This window comes from Medicago sativa, chromosome 4 (assembly GCF_051527215.1).
Source record: "Medicago sativa cultivar Bolivia chromosome 4, Bolivia_mono, whole genome shotgun sequence".
Taxonomy (NCBI): Eukaryota; Viridiplantae; Streptophyta; class Magnoliopsida; order Fabales; family Fabaceae; genus Medicago; species Medicago sativa.
This window is the reverse complement of record NC_140752.1, coordinates 57433204-57450645: the sequence shown is the minus strand read 5'-3', so window position 1 is coordinate 57450645 and position 17442 is coordinate 57433204. Positions and strand designations below refer to the sequence as shown.

The window sequence follows — 17442 nt, the reverse complement described above, 5'->3', positions numbered from 1 at the left end:
AATTCCTTATTGTTGAAGTCTACTCTTGTGTAATAAATTCTTTTACTTGATTCCCTTTTTCTGAATGTGGTGCTTCATATTTCTGCATGTATATGGGAAATCTGTCTTGTAGTAATTGGATTAAGTACAACGGGTATTTCGTCCAACAAGAAAGTACACCAAGATGACACCCTTGGTGTCACACCTATTTTAACAATTCTACCTTTAAATACAATCTATTGGGTTATAAAACCATTCATATACATACAAGGATTCTTAGGACATTTAGCTAAGGTTTTTCATGTGGTGCAAATTATACTATCAACCACCTCGTCCACCGAATCTTCCTTAGAAGAAAATATGAATGAATTCCGTGCACTCCAAATTGTTGAATGTCATACCAATAAGAAATCTTTGAATGTTTTCCCATTCCGGAATAGCCCCAAGAAAGCTTCTAGTTGCATGAATACCTCACTGGAAAGTACCGTAATTACTCCAAGCCATTTAGAGTCATATACCAAACACCAAACGCAACCTCCTATTTCATTTCCCTCAAGTACTCCTCCTCTCTGACGCAAGTTAGCCCGTGTAGGGATCCGGGCTAACAAAAGTTGCCATGCAATGGTAGAACCAAGGGGAGCCACGACCACCCCATCTTAATTTTTTTTTTTTTATACCCTAAAATTTGGTAGAATTAATTTGGCAGAATAGTAAATGATACCTTAATAAACTCACTTTTCTCGTCTAGTACACTTAACTTTGTTTTCTTTGACAATTTCAATCATTCTTGTTCATTACATATTGTTAAATTGAGAAACAAGATGAAACCTGAGTTTCTAGCAGATAGCATGTCAGTTTATATTGAAAAGGAAATTAGTGCATGTATTAGTTTTGAGTCAATTATTGATAATTTCAAGTCACTCGGAAAGCGTAATGATCAACTTTATATATTATGTTGTTTAAATTTTAAATGATAGATTTTTGGTTTATTACAACTTAAATGTGCTGTATGCAATATGATTTATATATTGTAGTTTATTTTTATGGCGGCCATCCCAAATTTTTTTGTCTGGCTCCGCCACTGTTGCCAAGCAAAACCAATATATTTTGATGGCGAGAAGATCTCCCACAATAAACCCAATGTGCATGTTGAATCTCTCTCTCAGTTCAAGTGTTCCAGTTTGCAGAATTCAGGTAGTTTTAGTTGGTTTTTCTTTTCTTCATATTTTAGGGGATTAAAATATGTGCATACTTATTTGTTTTCTATCTCCATGAGATCTTAGTTATCTTGCTCTTTGTGTGTTACTCTTCTTAAATATTTATTTTGATGGGACCTTAAGTACTATTATCTCTTAATTAATAATTTTTGGAATATTTTGAGGGACTTGATATGAATGTGTAATAGGGGTGATAGATCCTTGGTGGCAATAGGGATGCAAAAAATGAAGACAAAATGTGGGGAAGCACTTGGGTGACATAATGTCACCGTGACATTAAATCTGGGCCACACAACATACATTGCCACACAACATCTGGGCCACACAACACATACAACACATCTGGGCCACACAACACAACACCTTTGTGTGGCCCAGATTTAATGTTACAGTGACATTATGTCACCCAAGCATTTTCCCAAAATGTGCCACACAATTGAGCCATTGATTTCTGATGAAACGTTGAGTTTCTACACTATAGGAGATAAAATATCTTATAGAAAACAAAATAAAATAGAGGAAAATGAAACAAAGGAAAGCTAAATTCTTAAATGGATTATAGGAGAAATAACTTAAACAAATTCAAGCAAATGAGTAAATCACATACATAGTGGTAAAATGTAAAACTATGATGAGTACTAATTAATTTATTCAAACACTATCCCTCAATTTTTTTTTTATTCAAACACTAATTCATTGGGATGTTAGATATTTTATTCAAACACTAAGCTCTAAATTAATATAAGAGACGTGGCCAACCATTTTGAGGTAATATCTAATATGAAGGCTATTTCATTTGATACTTAGAGAGGCCAGCAATGTGTGCATTCATCATATAGTCCGTCCAGTTAATGCTACAGGGGTCAAAGTTCAATTCTTCATTCTCTATCTTGAGATGACCCTTTGTTGCCATCCGCAAAATTTCTGTGTTGGTATCATCATAGCTGAAATGAAAAATACTAGGTATCATGATTATGAAAAAAATTAAAGGATTGTTTGTTATAACTTTTTTAAAAATTGATTTCTATAATGCAACATCTTTTTGTTTTAATTTTTTTTTATAAAGAATTATTTAAAGAAAGCATCAAATGAAAAATTCATTTGAATAATTTCGCTTTAAATATCATTCTAAATATTTCATCATTCTATTGAAAAAAATCATTTTTGAAAGTTTTCTTTTAAAACGAATATTAATTTTTAGGCTAAAATATGGTATTGGTCCCTGCAAAATGGGCCAGTTTTGGTTTTAGTCCTTGCAAATTTTTTTTTATAGTTTTTGGCCCCTGCAAAAATAGGTCAGTTTTGGTTTTAGTCCCTGCAAATTTTTTTTATAGTTTTTGGTCCCTGCAAAAATAGGCCAGTTTTGGTTTTAGTCCCTGCAAATTTTTTTTTATAGTTTTTGGTCCCTGCAAAAATTTTTGTTTTTGGAAATAGTCCCTGACCCCAATTATGTGATGATTTGTCACTTTTGTGCATATGTGGCATATGTGTTTACTTAATAAAAAGAAGGGTTAATTAAGTTTTTAGTCCCTATAAATATTCACAGTTTTGTTTTTAGTCCTTATAAAATAAAATCACACTTTTTAGTCCATGTGACATTTTCCTTTAAGGTGGGTTTGTAAGGTCCCCCTAAGTTCTATCCAGGTTAATTAAATTCATTTAGCGCACAATAATAATATCAGAGCTTAAAATTGAAAGAATTAACTTATAGATAAGAAGAATGGTTCAATAAATTTTTATTTGAAATTTGATACTCCCCCTTTTTGATATACCCCTTTTTAGGTAAAACGAAAGGATAGAAGTTTTTCAAAATTTTCAAATATTATTAATGGGGCTCAGAGCCTTTAAATACTATCACATATACTCCCCCTTTTGTCATTAGCAAAAAAAAAAAAAAACAAATAAGCAATCAAGACAAAAAGATTTGAGAAAAACTCAAACATGAAGAGAGTATAAGTATAATCAGAACCTATACTCTTATCAAAATGTAATCATAGTATAAATAAGCAAATCAGAGCAATGAATATGTATATGAACAAAATATGAAGGCATAAAGAAACAGATCCAACTAAGCAAGTTAGTATTGTTCATAGGCAGTAAGAAATGTAAAACAAGAGATGTTCAGAAGCAAGAAATGAAACAGCTAAAACAAACAACAAACAAAAATAAACACTAGGGTGTGCAACTAAGGTTTGGTTTTCTGTTGTTTCATCATCTTCTCCATTTCTTCTGCTTGCTTCTTCAACAGTTATTCAAGAACATGTTGCCTCTGGAGAAGAGCCAATTCCCTTGCTTTAGCTTCTTGCTGTTGCTGTGCCATCTGCTGCCTCAGAAGCTTGAACATTCTAGCTTCTCTTGTCATGTAGTCAGCTTCTGAGCAGAATAGCTTGTTTGACAGAAGCAGCCTTGAACTTCTCTTGGCTAACTCCATATCTTTCAAAAACTTCCTTACAGTAGCAGCTTTGATTTTGATACATTTCCTACGAACAGATGCTATCAGATCAGTAGCTTTCTTCTGCAAGGATGCCCATTGTTCCTCATAAGCTGATGATAAATCAATTGCCCATCTTTGCTGAACAAGATCTTGCATCTCTGAGAGGATCTTGAGTAACTCAACGTCAATGTATTCAGATTCTAGTATGTCCATGGGTGGTTGTTCAAGGGTTTCAAGGTCAGAATCACTAAGGATAAGGTCTTGAACAGGAATGGATTCTGGAATGATGAGTTGTTCAGATGGAGTTGAGGATGATGGTTGGTCAGAAACAATGTGTGAGGTTGAGGTTGAGGTTTGGAGATTGACTTGATGATTGTCAATATCCATGGGAGTGGGTAAAGTTTGTTCTTCTTGTGGTTCATTATGCTCTGGTTGTGGGTTAGATTGAGGTGGTTGTTGTGGTGAAGTTTGTTGAGTTTGAATGTTGGGTTGGGGGTCAATGTCAGCTAAGGGTGATTGTTGTTGTGGAGGTAAGGAGGGTTTGTGTGGTTCAGGTGATTGTTGTTGGGGGCTTTCTGAAATAACTTTTTCAGAAGCAACTGCTTCTGAGGTTGTCTCATAGGCTTTCTCTGAGGTGGGTTCAACATTTTCTGGTATGATCATGTTGAGCGGTTGAATGTTAAGAGGTTGAGGGTTATGGCGGAGGATAGGATCAAAGACTCTGTCTCTCTGCTCAGCCATTTCTTCTAACTTCTGATTGATTATATGACCAACTGGTTCATAAGAGCTTGACTGATAGGGATTTTTGTTGGTCTTGGTTGATGTTGAATGGCTTTTTACTGATTTTCAAAAAAGGAGTCCTATGGGTATATCATCATCAGAATCTGATGATGATGAGGATGCGGAATCTGATGATATATTGACTACCTCTTCTGGTTCAGGATCAGAATCCTTCTGAGCAGACTCACTTGCCATCAGAATCAAGTGCTTAGCTTCTGAAACTACAGACTCTTGTAGCTCAGATGAAATTTCCAAGACTTTTTCAGCTTCTGCCTTCTTCCCTTGTAAATCCTTCAAAGCCAAATCAGAAGCAGCTTCAGCTTTCTTGGTAACATGAAGAAAATCCTTGGTCCTCCTCAATGCTGGTTTCCTCTTCCTTTTTGGTATTGCAGGTTGATCAAGAGCAATACCAACATCCAAGATCAACCTTGAATCCATGTCTTCAATAGCTTCTTCAATTGATGGCATTGCAGAACCACCAATTTTAAGCTTATCAGAAGTGACCTTTGCCTTCTTTGCAGATTTTTCAACCTCCAAATACTCTTCTTCAGACATCTTCTTCTTTGACTTTCTGCCTCTGGCCCGTGGCAAAACACCACCATACATCTCCTCAGGTACATCTTCCAACCTGATAACCTTGTTGGTTGTCTCATAGTGATCCTTGATGTACAACATCTGCACATCAAGAGGATCCTTCTTGCAGATTGGTGGAAAATCCTTCATGAGATCAGACAAGACATTGGATTCACTCAAATCAGTTTGAAGCTTAGTGACATTGCTGATCAGCTTCATATGCTTGAGTGTGTAAGCATTGATGAAATTCCTGGTCTTAGTGTCAAACATCTGATCTGTGAAGGCTTCAACACTGCTTAGTTTATCCAAGACACCTCCTTGATAGAAGATTTCTGATAAGAGCCTTCCATAAGGTACCCAGAGTCTATTCTGCAACTGACTCTTTTTCAGGCACTCTATCAAATATTTGAACATGTATTTTGGCACATTCACCTTTTCCTTTTTGATGAAGTGCTGGAGAAAGACTTTTTGTGCCAGATTGGGTTTATCATTCCCACCACATGGAAGCAAGTTTTCATTCTGAATCTTCAGAAGCAGCTTCTTATCCATGCTTAGCTCAGAATACTTTCCTGCCTGCGTGGAGTTGTACAGAGCCAAGTTCACCTTTTCTTTCCAGATGCGTTCTTCAGCAGCATTTGAAAGATCAATTCCAGAATATTTTCCAGAAGCTTCTATACCAAGTACAGCTTCTATCTGCCATTCAGCAATCCTTACTGGAATTCCACAGATACTGGACATGATTTCAACACCGGTAAAAGGCTCCAGTCCCATTTCTTCTCTCGTCTTCCCCTTCAGTTCTGGATAAATCAACACCATTTGACTTTCTTCAGCCAGAGATGCTATTTTGTCATAGATTTTCGGTCTTACCTAGAAGTGCCTAACCAATGCTTCGTATGTTGGTCTATTCAACATCTTGAAGTATTGCATGAGTCCTTGCTTTTCATAGTAGCTTCTGATCCAACACTCATGGAAAGTGAGTGATTCAAAATCCACCGGATTTTCTATTTGAACCTGTAGTTCCCACTCTTCCAGTTTCATACTTCTTCCTCTGTAGTCATATTCAGGAACCTTTCGTGCTGTAGATTCTGAAACTCTAGAAATTGATGATGCCATTGATGATTGAAGAAGATGATGATTTTAGGGTTCTAGAGTTGAGAGAATGCGCTTACTTCGCAAGAATAGGTTTGAAAGCAAAGTGTTTGTTTGTGAAGTGAGTAGTGTGTGAATTGACAAAGTGTTAAGAGTAAAAACGATTGCAATTTAAAAGAGACAAACAAACATAACATTAATGACAAATTGGGGGCGCGTGAAAGTACTTTTCAAAGCTATTAAATCATCATTGCCCTTTTTAGTTATACACCAATACAGACAGGCCACGTCAGAAACTTTCAGAGTAACTACCAAGTTAGTGGGCCAGAAGTTACCATAAAAAGTAACTCCCAACGTTTCCACTAACTCTACTATTCAGAAGCATAAAATCCAGCTTCTGGACTTCAGATGCTGATGTCATCATCAGAAGCGAGTTTTCCTCAGAACCTCAATAAAGAGCTTCTGATGGACTACTGCTTCTGAACTAACTTCAGAACCTAAAATCCTATTCATGAGCAAGCAATCATTTAATCAGACACAAAGTGCATGTTCAAATTTTTCTTTATAAAATCAAACCTTCAACAGTTAAAGGCTTAGTAAATATATCAGCCCATTGATTTTCAGTATCAATGAATTCTATATCTAAAATTCCTTTTTGAACATAGTCACTGATAAAATGGTGTTTGATTTCAATGTGCTTAGCTCTTGAATGCAAAATTGGAATTTTAGACAAACAAATAGCAGCAGTATTATCACAATAAATGGGAATACTGTTAGCAATTATCTGATAGTCTTCCAACTGATGTTTCATCCAAAGTAGTTGTGTACAACAACTTGCAGCTGAAATGTATTCTGCTTCTGCTGTAGACATAGCAATAGTTGTTTGTCTTTTGCTAGCCCAGGATATAAGATTATCACCCAGAAATTGACAATTGCCACTGGTTGACTTTCTTTCAATCCTATCACCAGCATAATCAGCATCATAGAATCCAATTAGCTTATAATCTAAGGATTTCCTATAAAGGAGTCCAAGATTAGTTGTTCCTTTCAAATACCTGAAGATTCTCTTGACAGCAGTCATATGAGATTCTCTAGGATCTGATTGGAATCTTGCACACAAGCATACACTGAATAAAATATCTGGCCTAGATGCAGTGAGGTATAACAAAGAACCAATCATACCTCTGTACAACTTCTGATCTACTTTAGCTCCTTCATCTTCTTTGCTTAAGGTGCATGTAGGGTGCATTGGATGTTCATTACTTTACAATCTTCAAGCTTGAACTTCTTCAGAAGCTCCTTTGTCTACTTTGATTGATGAACATAGACTCCATCTTTGCATTGGTTAATTTGAATGCCCAGGAAGAACTTCAGCTCTCCCATCATGCTCATTTCAAATTCATCCTGCATTAACTTAGAAAATTCCTTGCAAAGAGATGCATTAGTAGAACCAAATATTATATCATCAACGTATATTTGCACAACAAGAATATCTTTCTCAAGGGTCCTTCTGAAGAGTGTTGTATCAACCTGTCCTCTTTTAAAATCATTTTTGATTAAGAAATTACTTAGTCTATCATACCAAGCTCTGGGAGCTTGTTTCAAGCCATATAGTGATTTCTTCAGTTTAAAAACATGGTCAGGATATTTAATATCCTCAAATCCAGGAGGTTGCTTGACATACACCTCTTCTTCAATGACACCATTAAGAAATGCACTCTTGACATCCATCTGATATAATATTATGCCATGATTAACTGCATAGGACAGAAGTAACCTGATTGCTTCCAATCTTGCAACTGAAGCAAATGTTTCAGTGTAATCAATGCCTTCTTGTTGACTATACCCTTGTGCAACAAGTTTGGCTTTGTTTCTTGTTACTTCTCCTTGCTCATTCAACTTGTTTCTGAATACCCATTTTGTTCCAATAATGTTCTTGTGCTGAGGTTTGGGTACCAGATCCCACACATCATTTCTTTGAAATTGATTCAGCTCTTCTTGCATAGCTAAGATCCATCCGTCATCTGAAAGTGCTTCATCAACTGTTGTAGGTTCAATCATTGAGATCAGTCCAATCATTGATTCTTCTTGTCTGAAGTATGATCTTGTTCTTCTTGGACTATCTTTGTTTCCAATGATTAATTCCTCAGGATGTGAAGACTTGTGCTTGAATGTGTTTCTGGGAGGATCTGCTTGATGTGAGCCATCTTGTGTTTCATCAGAAGTTGCTTCATCTTGCGCTTCTGATGTGGGTTCAGCTTCTGGACTTTCTTCAGATTCAGCTATCTGATCAGGTTCTGGAGTAGCTTGAGGAACCTGTATCTCTGCAACACTTTCACCTTGCTTTGAAGTTTTATCTTCAAGCTCTTTGTTATCAAATTTAACGTGCATAGATTCTTCAACACAGAGTGTCTCTGAATTATACACTCTGTATGCCTTTGACCTTTCAGAGTAACCTAAGAAGATTCCTCTTTGGGCCTTGGCATCAAATTTCTTTAGGTAGAGCTTGTTATTCAGAATGTAACATGTACATCCAAATTGATGAAAGTAAGAGATATTGGGTTTCCTTCCTTTAAAAAGTTCATATGCTGTTTTCTCCAAAATAGGTCTAATATAGATCGTGTTCTGGACATAACATGCTGTATTCACTGCTTCTGCCCAAAAATGTTTTGGTAAATTGTTTTCATGGATCATGGTTCTGGCCATTTCTTGTAAAGTTCTATTCTTTCTCTCTACAACCCCATTTTGTTGTGGAGTTCTAGGAGAAGAGAATTCATGGACAATTCCATGTTTTTCACAAAAAGCTTCAAATGGCTCATTTTCAAACTCTCCACCATGATCACTTCTGACTTTCAAAATCTTTGATTCTTTTTCAGATTGAATTTGAGTGCAGAAACTACTGAATACATCACAAGCAACATCTTTACTCTTTATGAATTTCACCCAAGTCCATCTGTTATAATCATCAATAATTATAACTATTATTTAATTTAAATATAGTTTGATTCGCACCGAAAAGTGCCAACAAAAAAACTTTTCTCATAATATAAGAATTCTTCCACAAGATTTAGGATATCACGCTGACTCATAACAAACATAATTCATATTTCACTTCATTAAAAATTATAGTAATAATAACATCGAATCTTTTTCTTTTGAAAATATTTCATTTTACATCATAAACAATGGTTTTCTTGCACAAAATTAAATAAGTAAGCATATCCCTTTTCCCGTGTCACTATCAGAGCGGTGCTTTTCCCCAAAATAATCGACGACACAAGACAAGTCCTCACGAAAGGCATGCACTTGACTCCAAGACTCATAACCTATATAACTACGGTTTCGCAACCGCAGGGCCACGCCAGCAAACACAAACAACGAAGGGGTGAGTTCCGAGAACATGTAATAGTATAAAAAAAATGAGAAGAACACGTAAGCAATTAAGTCAAAGTCGTTTCATATCACAAACATCATATTCAGAACCTTGAAGAATATGCTATATCATCTCAATCTATATTAGTAGAAAATATCATTACAACTTAAGAACCAAAAAAAACTTCACAAACACAATGTCACAATTCAATTCCAACTAGTCACAACACATGTAGTCACCAATAACCATCTTCATAAGAACATCAACAAATAATCACCTTCATCGTCTCACATAATTACATTAATAGATTTCACAAAGTAATTCGTTAAAACATCACAACTTAACAACTTGACTCGACTCAACTTGACAATGCACTCTTAACAACTTAACAACTTAAATCATTGTGAAACTTCTTGATATGCAAATGCAGGTGGTACCATTCAACAACATATAGGAGCGTAATTAGGCTCTTCAACAAGGGATCATAAAGCTGCCAGGCTTAAAGCCCCCAACGTATTTGAGCATAAAGCTGCCGGGCCTAAAGCCCCCAACATAGTTTGAGCATAAAGCTGCCGGGCCTAAAGCCCCCAACATAGTTTTGAGCATAAAGCTGTCGGGCTTAAAGCCCCCAACGTATTTGAGCATAAAGCTGCCGGGCCTAAAGCCCCCAACATAGTTTTGAGCATAAAGCTGCCGGGCCTCCAGCCCCCATCTTTAATGAGTATGCAATGGACTCAACTCCTACAACTTAGACATCTTGAACTTCTTAAACAACTTGACGACTTCATAACGACTTGACGATTTAACAACTCTTATTTCTCCCCTCGTTGATCTAGGATACTCCTTAAGAATATGAATACTTATTCATCTTAAATCAAAATCTCATTCATCAAACCATATACCATATTTTCAATCACATATAATCATATTCCAACCAGCATCTCAATTTCAATAGTCATCATATACTTGTGGCATGGAAAAACTCTAATTCAATCAAGAATACAATATATAACATCACGTTTATATCAATCATTGAATAATTAATCAATCTAAACAATTGTGGCAAATCAAGCATGAGCACATACACAAAATTTATCATTGACATCAAATACCACATATTCACATAATTTAAATCAAACAACACCTTGATAATGTTTCTAAATCATCTTTTAACCTCACACTTCTAAATTTGCACATTAATTTAATTATTCTCTCCAAGGGCTACAACCGCCGCGGTGAGCCCCGAATGAATTTTGGGAAATACGACTTTCCCGTTCAACTCAATTAATTTACACTCATGATCTCGAACTTTTCTCTCTCACCCCATACCTTATTTCGACGCTTTCATATGCTATTCCAACTCCACGAGCAAAAGCTCTGTTTCCTTTGGTGCTCCGCCCCACATCAGCAAATTCAATTGGTGGTTAAAATAGCCAATAGTCTCACGATTATTTTGGCATTGGTTTCACTCGAATCCGATTGGATTTAAAAGAAAATCGAAGGAAGTTGTATAAATTGCTGGTTGACATTGGAACGTGGCTTTCCTGCTTCATGATACCGTCCCTCATGCTCTATGATTTGTTCCTTCCCTCTCGTTTGATGACAGCCGCATAACTGTATCCTCCCACACGATGAATTTAGGGATTTTTAATCCCATTTAATCTGATTCCCACTCATTAGCTAAAGCCCACCATGCTATCTTATTATTACTATTAGCACTGCCCTCTTAACTAAATTTTACGCAAACACAATCATACTTAGTACCTTGTTTTATTTTATATCTCAAATATTATCATGACTAGAGAACAATTAAAATAATAAAATAAATAAATATAGTACTAACACTTCACTAACTCAAATAAATATCCAAATATAACCAATCCGTAGCAAATCCATATAAGCTGAAAATAATAGTTAATGATATATAAGGTAAACATCTATCTAGATATTTAATATTTAGTTTATGAAAATTAGGGGCGTTACAGTTCTGGCCATTTCTTGTAAAGTTCTATTCTTTCTCTCTACAACCCCATTTTGTTGTGGAGTTCTAGGAGAAGAGAATTCATGGACAATTCCATGTTTTTCACAAAAAGCTTCAAATGGCTCATTTTCAAACTCTCCACCATGATCACTTCTGACTTTCAAAATCTTTGATTCTTTTTCAGATTGAATTTGAGTGCAGAAACTACTGAATACATCACAAGCAACATCTTTACTCTTTATGAATTTCACCCAAGTCCATCTGCTATAATCATCAACAATGACTAATCCATATTTACTTCCATATAAGGATGCAGTACTAACTGGTCCAAATAAATCAATATGGAGTAGTTCTAAGGGTCTGGAGGTTGAAACAATGTCTTTGGTTTTAAAAGATGATTTCACAATTTTCCCTCTTTGACATGCACCACAGAGTGCATCTGAATGATAGTCAATGTCTGGTAGCTCTTTGACAAGTTGTAACTTACTAAGCTTAGAGATTAATCTCCAGTTAGCATGTCCCAACCTTCTGTGCCACATCCATTTCTTATCATTCACTGATAGAAGGCAAATCACCTTCTGATCAGCCAGTTCAGGAAAATTGATTTTGTAGACATTATCAACTCTCTTTCCCTTGAACACAATGGATTTATCTTCCTTGTTGATTACAGTACAATTGGTTTTCTCAAAAAGCACATCATAACCATTATCACAAAATTGACTAATGCTCAAAAGGTTATGTTCAAGACCATCTACCAACCATACATTATTAATTCAGGTAGAGGAATTACCAATAGTTCCTGTACCTATGATCTTGCCAGTTTGGTTGCCTCCAAATTTCACACTTCCTCCTTCCTTCATTGTTAGGCTGAGGAAGCTGGACTTTTCTCTTGTCATGTGTCTTGAGCAACCGCTGTCTAGGTACCATGATTTTTGCTTTGGTGCTGCTCTTAGACATACATGCATCATTGACATTTTCAGATTTAGGTACCCATTGTCCTATGGGTCCTGAAAGGTTAGTACTTGAGGTTTTACTCTTCACTTCATGTACCTTGTGCTGTGAGTTGGATTGCTTCTGATTAACCATCACCTTAGGTTTTGGTACTTCAGAAGCAGTAACTGTCTTCTTCTGAAACTTAGACTTCAGAACCTCAGATTTTGGTTTCACCAGACTCTGAGGAACAGGTTCTGATCTTTTCAAGATCCTGATCTTTGAAGTCTTGGATTCAGATTTGATCATAACCTTTGGCTTAGAGTTCTTTGACTTTGAAGTAATCTTAGCCTTAGAGCCAGAAGCTTCAGGTTCTGATTGAACAACAGTTTCCAACTCAGCACCTTCAGGTACAAAGAAGGTTTTCAGACCTTCCTTGATGCATTCACAACAAGATTTAAGATTGGTTTTCTCAAGTTTCACTTCTGGAAAACCAATTCCTCTGCCATTGTTCTTGTAAATGCTATAAATCATAGAAGCCACCCTGCTTCTGTCAATGCCAGATATGATAAAATCTTCAAGAGCAATTTCATGGTTGCTTAAAGGTTTTTCATTACACTTTTCTTGTAGCTTCTGACATAAGAACCTGAGCTGATCTTCATAAGTTTTACACATGAAGTCAAAGCCCCTAAGTCCTTGTTCAGAAGCTTTCAGATCCAATAGAGTTGATTTTTGCTGTTTTACCAATTCAACATATTTTTCTTTTAAATCCTTCAACTCATTGGTTCTTACTTCAAAATGTGTAAGAAGTTCTTTAAGTGACTTAACAAGTTCATCTCTGGGAATCTTAGAATATACCGCATTTTCATCTTTAGAATCTGATTCTGATCCAGCTTTTGAAGTTGCTGTGGCAACTAACCCAACTGCTACCTTTGCATCTTCATCTGCTTCCTCTTTATCAGATCCAGATTTACTTCCCAAATCATCCCAGGTTGCCATTAAACTCTGCTTGATCTGCTTCTTGAATTTTCTTGGTTTGAACGTTGACTTCTTTGACTTGTCCTTTGACTTCTCCTTCTGAAGATCAGGGCATTCAGCAATAAAGTGTCCAGGCTTCTTACAGTTGAAGCATCCCTTCTGATCTTCTTTCCTTGAGCTTTTGGAGTTACTCCTTCTGGCTAGAAACTTTCTGTTCTTCTTGGCCAGATACTGAAGTCTGTTGGAGAGCATGGCCATTTCAGCAGCATCTGGTTCAGAATCTGAACTTGATTGTTCTTCCTCTTCAGATTCAACCACTTTGAGAGCTCTTGATGACTTGCCTTTGGATGGAAGAGCTATTGATTTACTCTTCTTAGTAGACTCATGTTCATTAAGACTTAACTCATGAACTTTGAGAGAACTAACAAGATCTTCGACACTTAAAGTGTTTAAATCTTTAGCTTCCTCAATGACAGTCACCTTTGGTCTCCATTTTGCAGGCAAGCTTCTGAGTATCTTGCTCACATGGTCAGAAGAAACATAGCTCTTCTTTAGAATTTGTAGCCCAGAGACTAAGGTTTGAAACCTTGAGTACATCTCCTTGATAGTTTCATCTTCCTTCATCATGAATAACTCGTACTGAAGTACAAGCATGAGAGCTTTAGCTTCTTTGACCTTCTTGCTGCCTTCGTAGTTAGAACAGAGAGAAGCAAACATAGCTTTAGCAGTGAATTTGTCACTCATCTTCATGTACTCTGCTTTGGGTATGGTAGTGACAAGAGCTCCTCTGATAATGTGATGCTTCTTGTAGAGTTTCTTCAACTCAGGAGTATGTTCCTTTCTATCCACAGCAGCTCCTTCTTCATCAAGGTCTAAGCCACTAACACCATCTTCTAGAATATCCCATAGTTCTTCATCTAAGCTCATGATATAACTATAGAAGTTGGTTTTCCACCAGAAAATTCTTCAGCATCTCCGTTGAACTTTGGAATCTTTCCAACACTGGATTTCTTGTCAACATTGTAATTGTATGCAACACTTTTGTTGTTGTTGCCAGATCCATTTCCAGAAACAGATTCGTCAGACATGTTTTTCTCTGATCTTGGACTGTTACACTGTTAGGTGTTATCAACAGAACCAAGGCTCTAGATACCAATTGAAGGTGGGAAAAACACAAGAAGGGGGTTGAATTGTGTTTTGAAAAATTCTTCGATTCTCCTAAAACTGAACACACTGATCAGAAGCTAAGTGAAACAGCTTCTGAAGTGATAATCAGAATCTAAATGCAGCGGAATAAAACAGAGAGAGAGAAGAAGAACGACACAAAGCAATTATACTGGTTCCTTCCACAATCCGGAAGTAGTCCAGCCCCCCTTGCACTTCCAAGGAGATTTCACTAAGAGTAATATTTGATTACAATTGCTCAAGCACACCTGCAAGAGACTTCCTTTGCTCCAGCACACTTTGCAAGAGTCTTCCTATGCTCAAGAACACAATCAAGAGACTTCCCTGCTCAAGCACAACTGCAAGAGACTTCTAACTAAACAAAATTACACAGAAAATTGTTTAAGGTTGAACACTTGATATACAATCAGAGGTGCTCACAATACAAATCAGATACAAACTCAATAACTTAAGAATTTCTAAGATGAAACTTTAAGACACAGAAATTCTAAGTGAATGCAGAACAATTTCAGCAGAGGTTTGGCACTTGTAAAAATGTTGTGAGTCTTTCGTTCAGCGTTCTTGCATTACCAAAACTCTAAGTCTTCACTCCTTTATATAGAGGTGTGAAAGAGACGTTGTGAAATTGCCAGCACATCAAAGAGTCGTTGTTGAAGATTGATCTTTCACCAATGATCTTTTGCCTGATTTGGTTGTTGTCCTATGAAGAACCAATTTGAAAACCATTCCTTTTCCAAAGGAACATCTATGCAGGCGAAGCCGTATTCTGGAGCTGTTTTCTTGTCTTGTAGTGTGGACACAAAACAGAGTAGTGGAGAAGGTGGTTGTACAGTTCGTACAAAGTACAATGTCAACGCTTTTTGAAGATAAGGTTCCAAGGCCTTCAAATCTTCACCAAAATGACCGTTGCAACCATCCACTAGTCTTCTGCAGTGTTTTCGAATCCAATAGACAGCTTTTGAAGTGTTGATCTTTGAATCTTCAGCTTCTGATGAAGTAGCTTCTGAACTATCCGCTTCTGATGACTATTCGCTTCTGAAGGCTATCCGCTTCTGTTGACCTTCAACTTCTGATGACCTTCAGCTTCTGATGACTTTCAGCTTGTGATGACCTTCAGCTTGTGATGATCTTCAGCTTCTGATGACGTCATCATTCTTCAGTAGCACTTATGACTTCAGATGCACTTCTTTTCAGATGCTTTCAAGCTTCCTTTTCTTTAGTCCATAGCTCTCTTTTTGTTCTTCAGAACCTTTATATGATGTACATATTTAACTATGGTCATGTATACTTGAACAAATATTAGCTAGTCCAATTTACAATTTTTAATACCTTGTTATCATCAAAACTCTTTAAGGTTCATTGTTAAACACATTTTGTTCCAACATAAAACACAAGAATAATAACAATATCAAGTAAAATTGCTAGAACCATATATTTAAGGATCAAAAAGAGTACATATTAGCGTGATCAAGTACCTCTAAACTCAAAGGGGTAGATTTAGCAACATATTTTCATAGTAGCCTTGCAAAAATGGAAGAAAGGGTGAAGATTCAAAGACAAGATCTTGATTTCTCTACAAATCTTGTGAAAATCCACTTCTAACACTCTTGCTTTGTGTTTCTCTCTCTAAAATGCCATATATATATATATATATATATATATATATATATATATATATATATCTCTCTCTAAAATATCAGAAAATATCATAACTTATTCACAAAAATGAGAGAAAAAGTTATTTATAGGAGGCTAAAAAGTGACAACTCGCTAAACGAGTTGCACCTCGCTATAGCGAGTTGCCTTGCTGCACCACAGGATGACTGCCACGTAACCTTCTCCTAAGCCACCTTAACACGCTGTGGCAAGTTGAACTTGCTATGGCGAGTTAGCCTTCAAAAATCAGGGCTTTTGGAGTTTTTTCGCTTTGGACTCGCTGTGGCGATCTTGCTCGCTTCTGGCTCGCTGTTGGCATGTTGAAAGCGTGAAATCCTAGGACTTTCTGCCATTTTCTCGCTTTGGGTGCGTTGGTCTTTGCATATTTGATGATTTCTTTGGTCCTTGCTTGTATTTTCCTCCACAAATGGGTAGAGTAAGGCACATAAAGCATAATTGGTATTTAGTCATCAAAATGTAGCTTTTCCTTAGATAACTTGGAAAACAAGTCACTAAAGTGCTTAAATTAACACATGAAATATATCACATTCTAACATTTAACAATGTCATAACCTTCTTCAATCAATATTGGTCCTTTAAATAGAGTTGAAGCTAAGATGGCCGTTTTTGAAGAAATCCTTGTCTTTGAATGTCTGATTAATTGTTGAGGAGTAATGTGGTCAGCGGCGCATGAGTTATTCAATTTCATCAATGGTTCTATTAAAGAGCATTACTCACTTGCTTGATTCAGAATAATCTTTCCTTTCTAAGCAAATAGCCGTTGCATGCATCAATGATGAATCCTAGAATTTCTTGCACACTTATACACACATTAGAGAAGCCTTGTTTGTTCTTCTAATCAATTTTGGTTTGACATTGGTTTCGTAGTTTTTTAGGAGTAGAGTTTCAGGGAGACTCTAAAGTTGTGGCAAATACTTTGATGAGAGATAGATTGGGTGGCATTGCTGGCTCGAGGTTGATTCAAAAGAACCAACGATTATTAGGTTCAAATTGGATGATTAAGGTGTGTCATTCATACATTGAGCATGTTTCGGTGGTTTATGAGCAATGCCTTTTTTGATTAGTTCTTTATTTTTAATGGCTAAGATGATTGTTGTTTAGTTTGTTTTTTTATTTAGGCTTAGGCCTACCTGTACAAAACAAAAGAAAGAATAATGTAACCTTTTTCACTGTGTGTAAATGTACAGTTTACTTAATTAATGCACTAAAAATGGTGACTAATTTAACATATCACTCAAAAAGATCG

At 36.3% G+C, this 17442-nt stretch overlaps 1 long non-coding RNA gene across 1 annotated transcript; it reads right to left on the bottom strand.

Moving 5' to 3' along the window:
* Nucleotides 1-9092: 9092 nt before the first annotated feature.
* On the bottom strand, nt 9093-11075 carry LOC146930134 (uncharacterized). The gene is made up of 2 exons (XR_015006282.1): nt 10775-11075; nt 9093-9406 (listed from the first exon to the last, which is right to left on the bottom strand). It is a non-coding gene; the product is annotated as an uncharacterized LOC146930134 (long non-coding RNA).
* Nucleotides 11076-17442: the final 6367 nt, after the last annotated feature.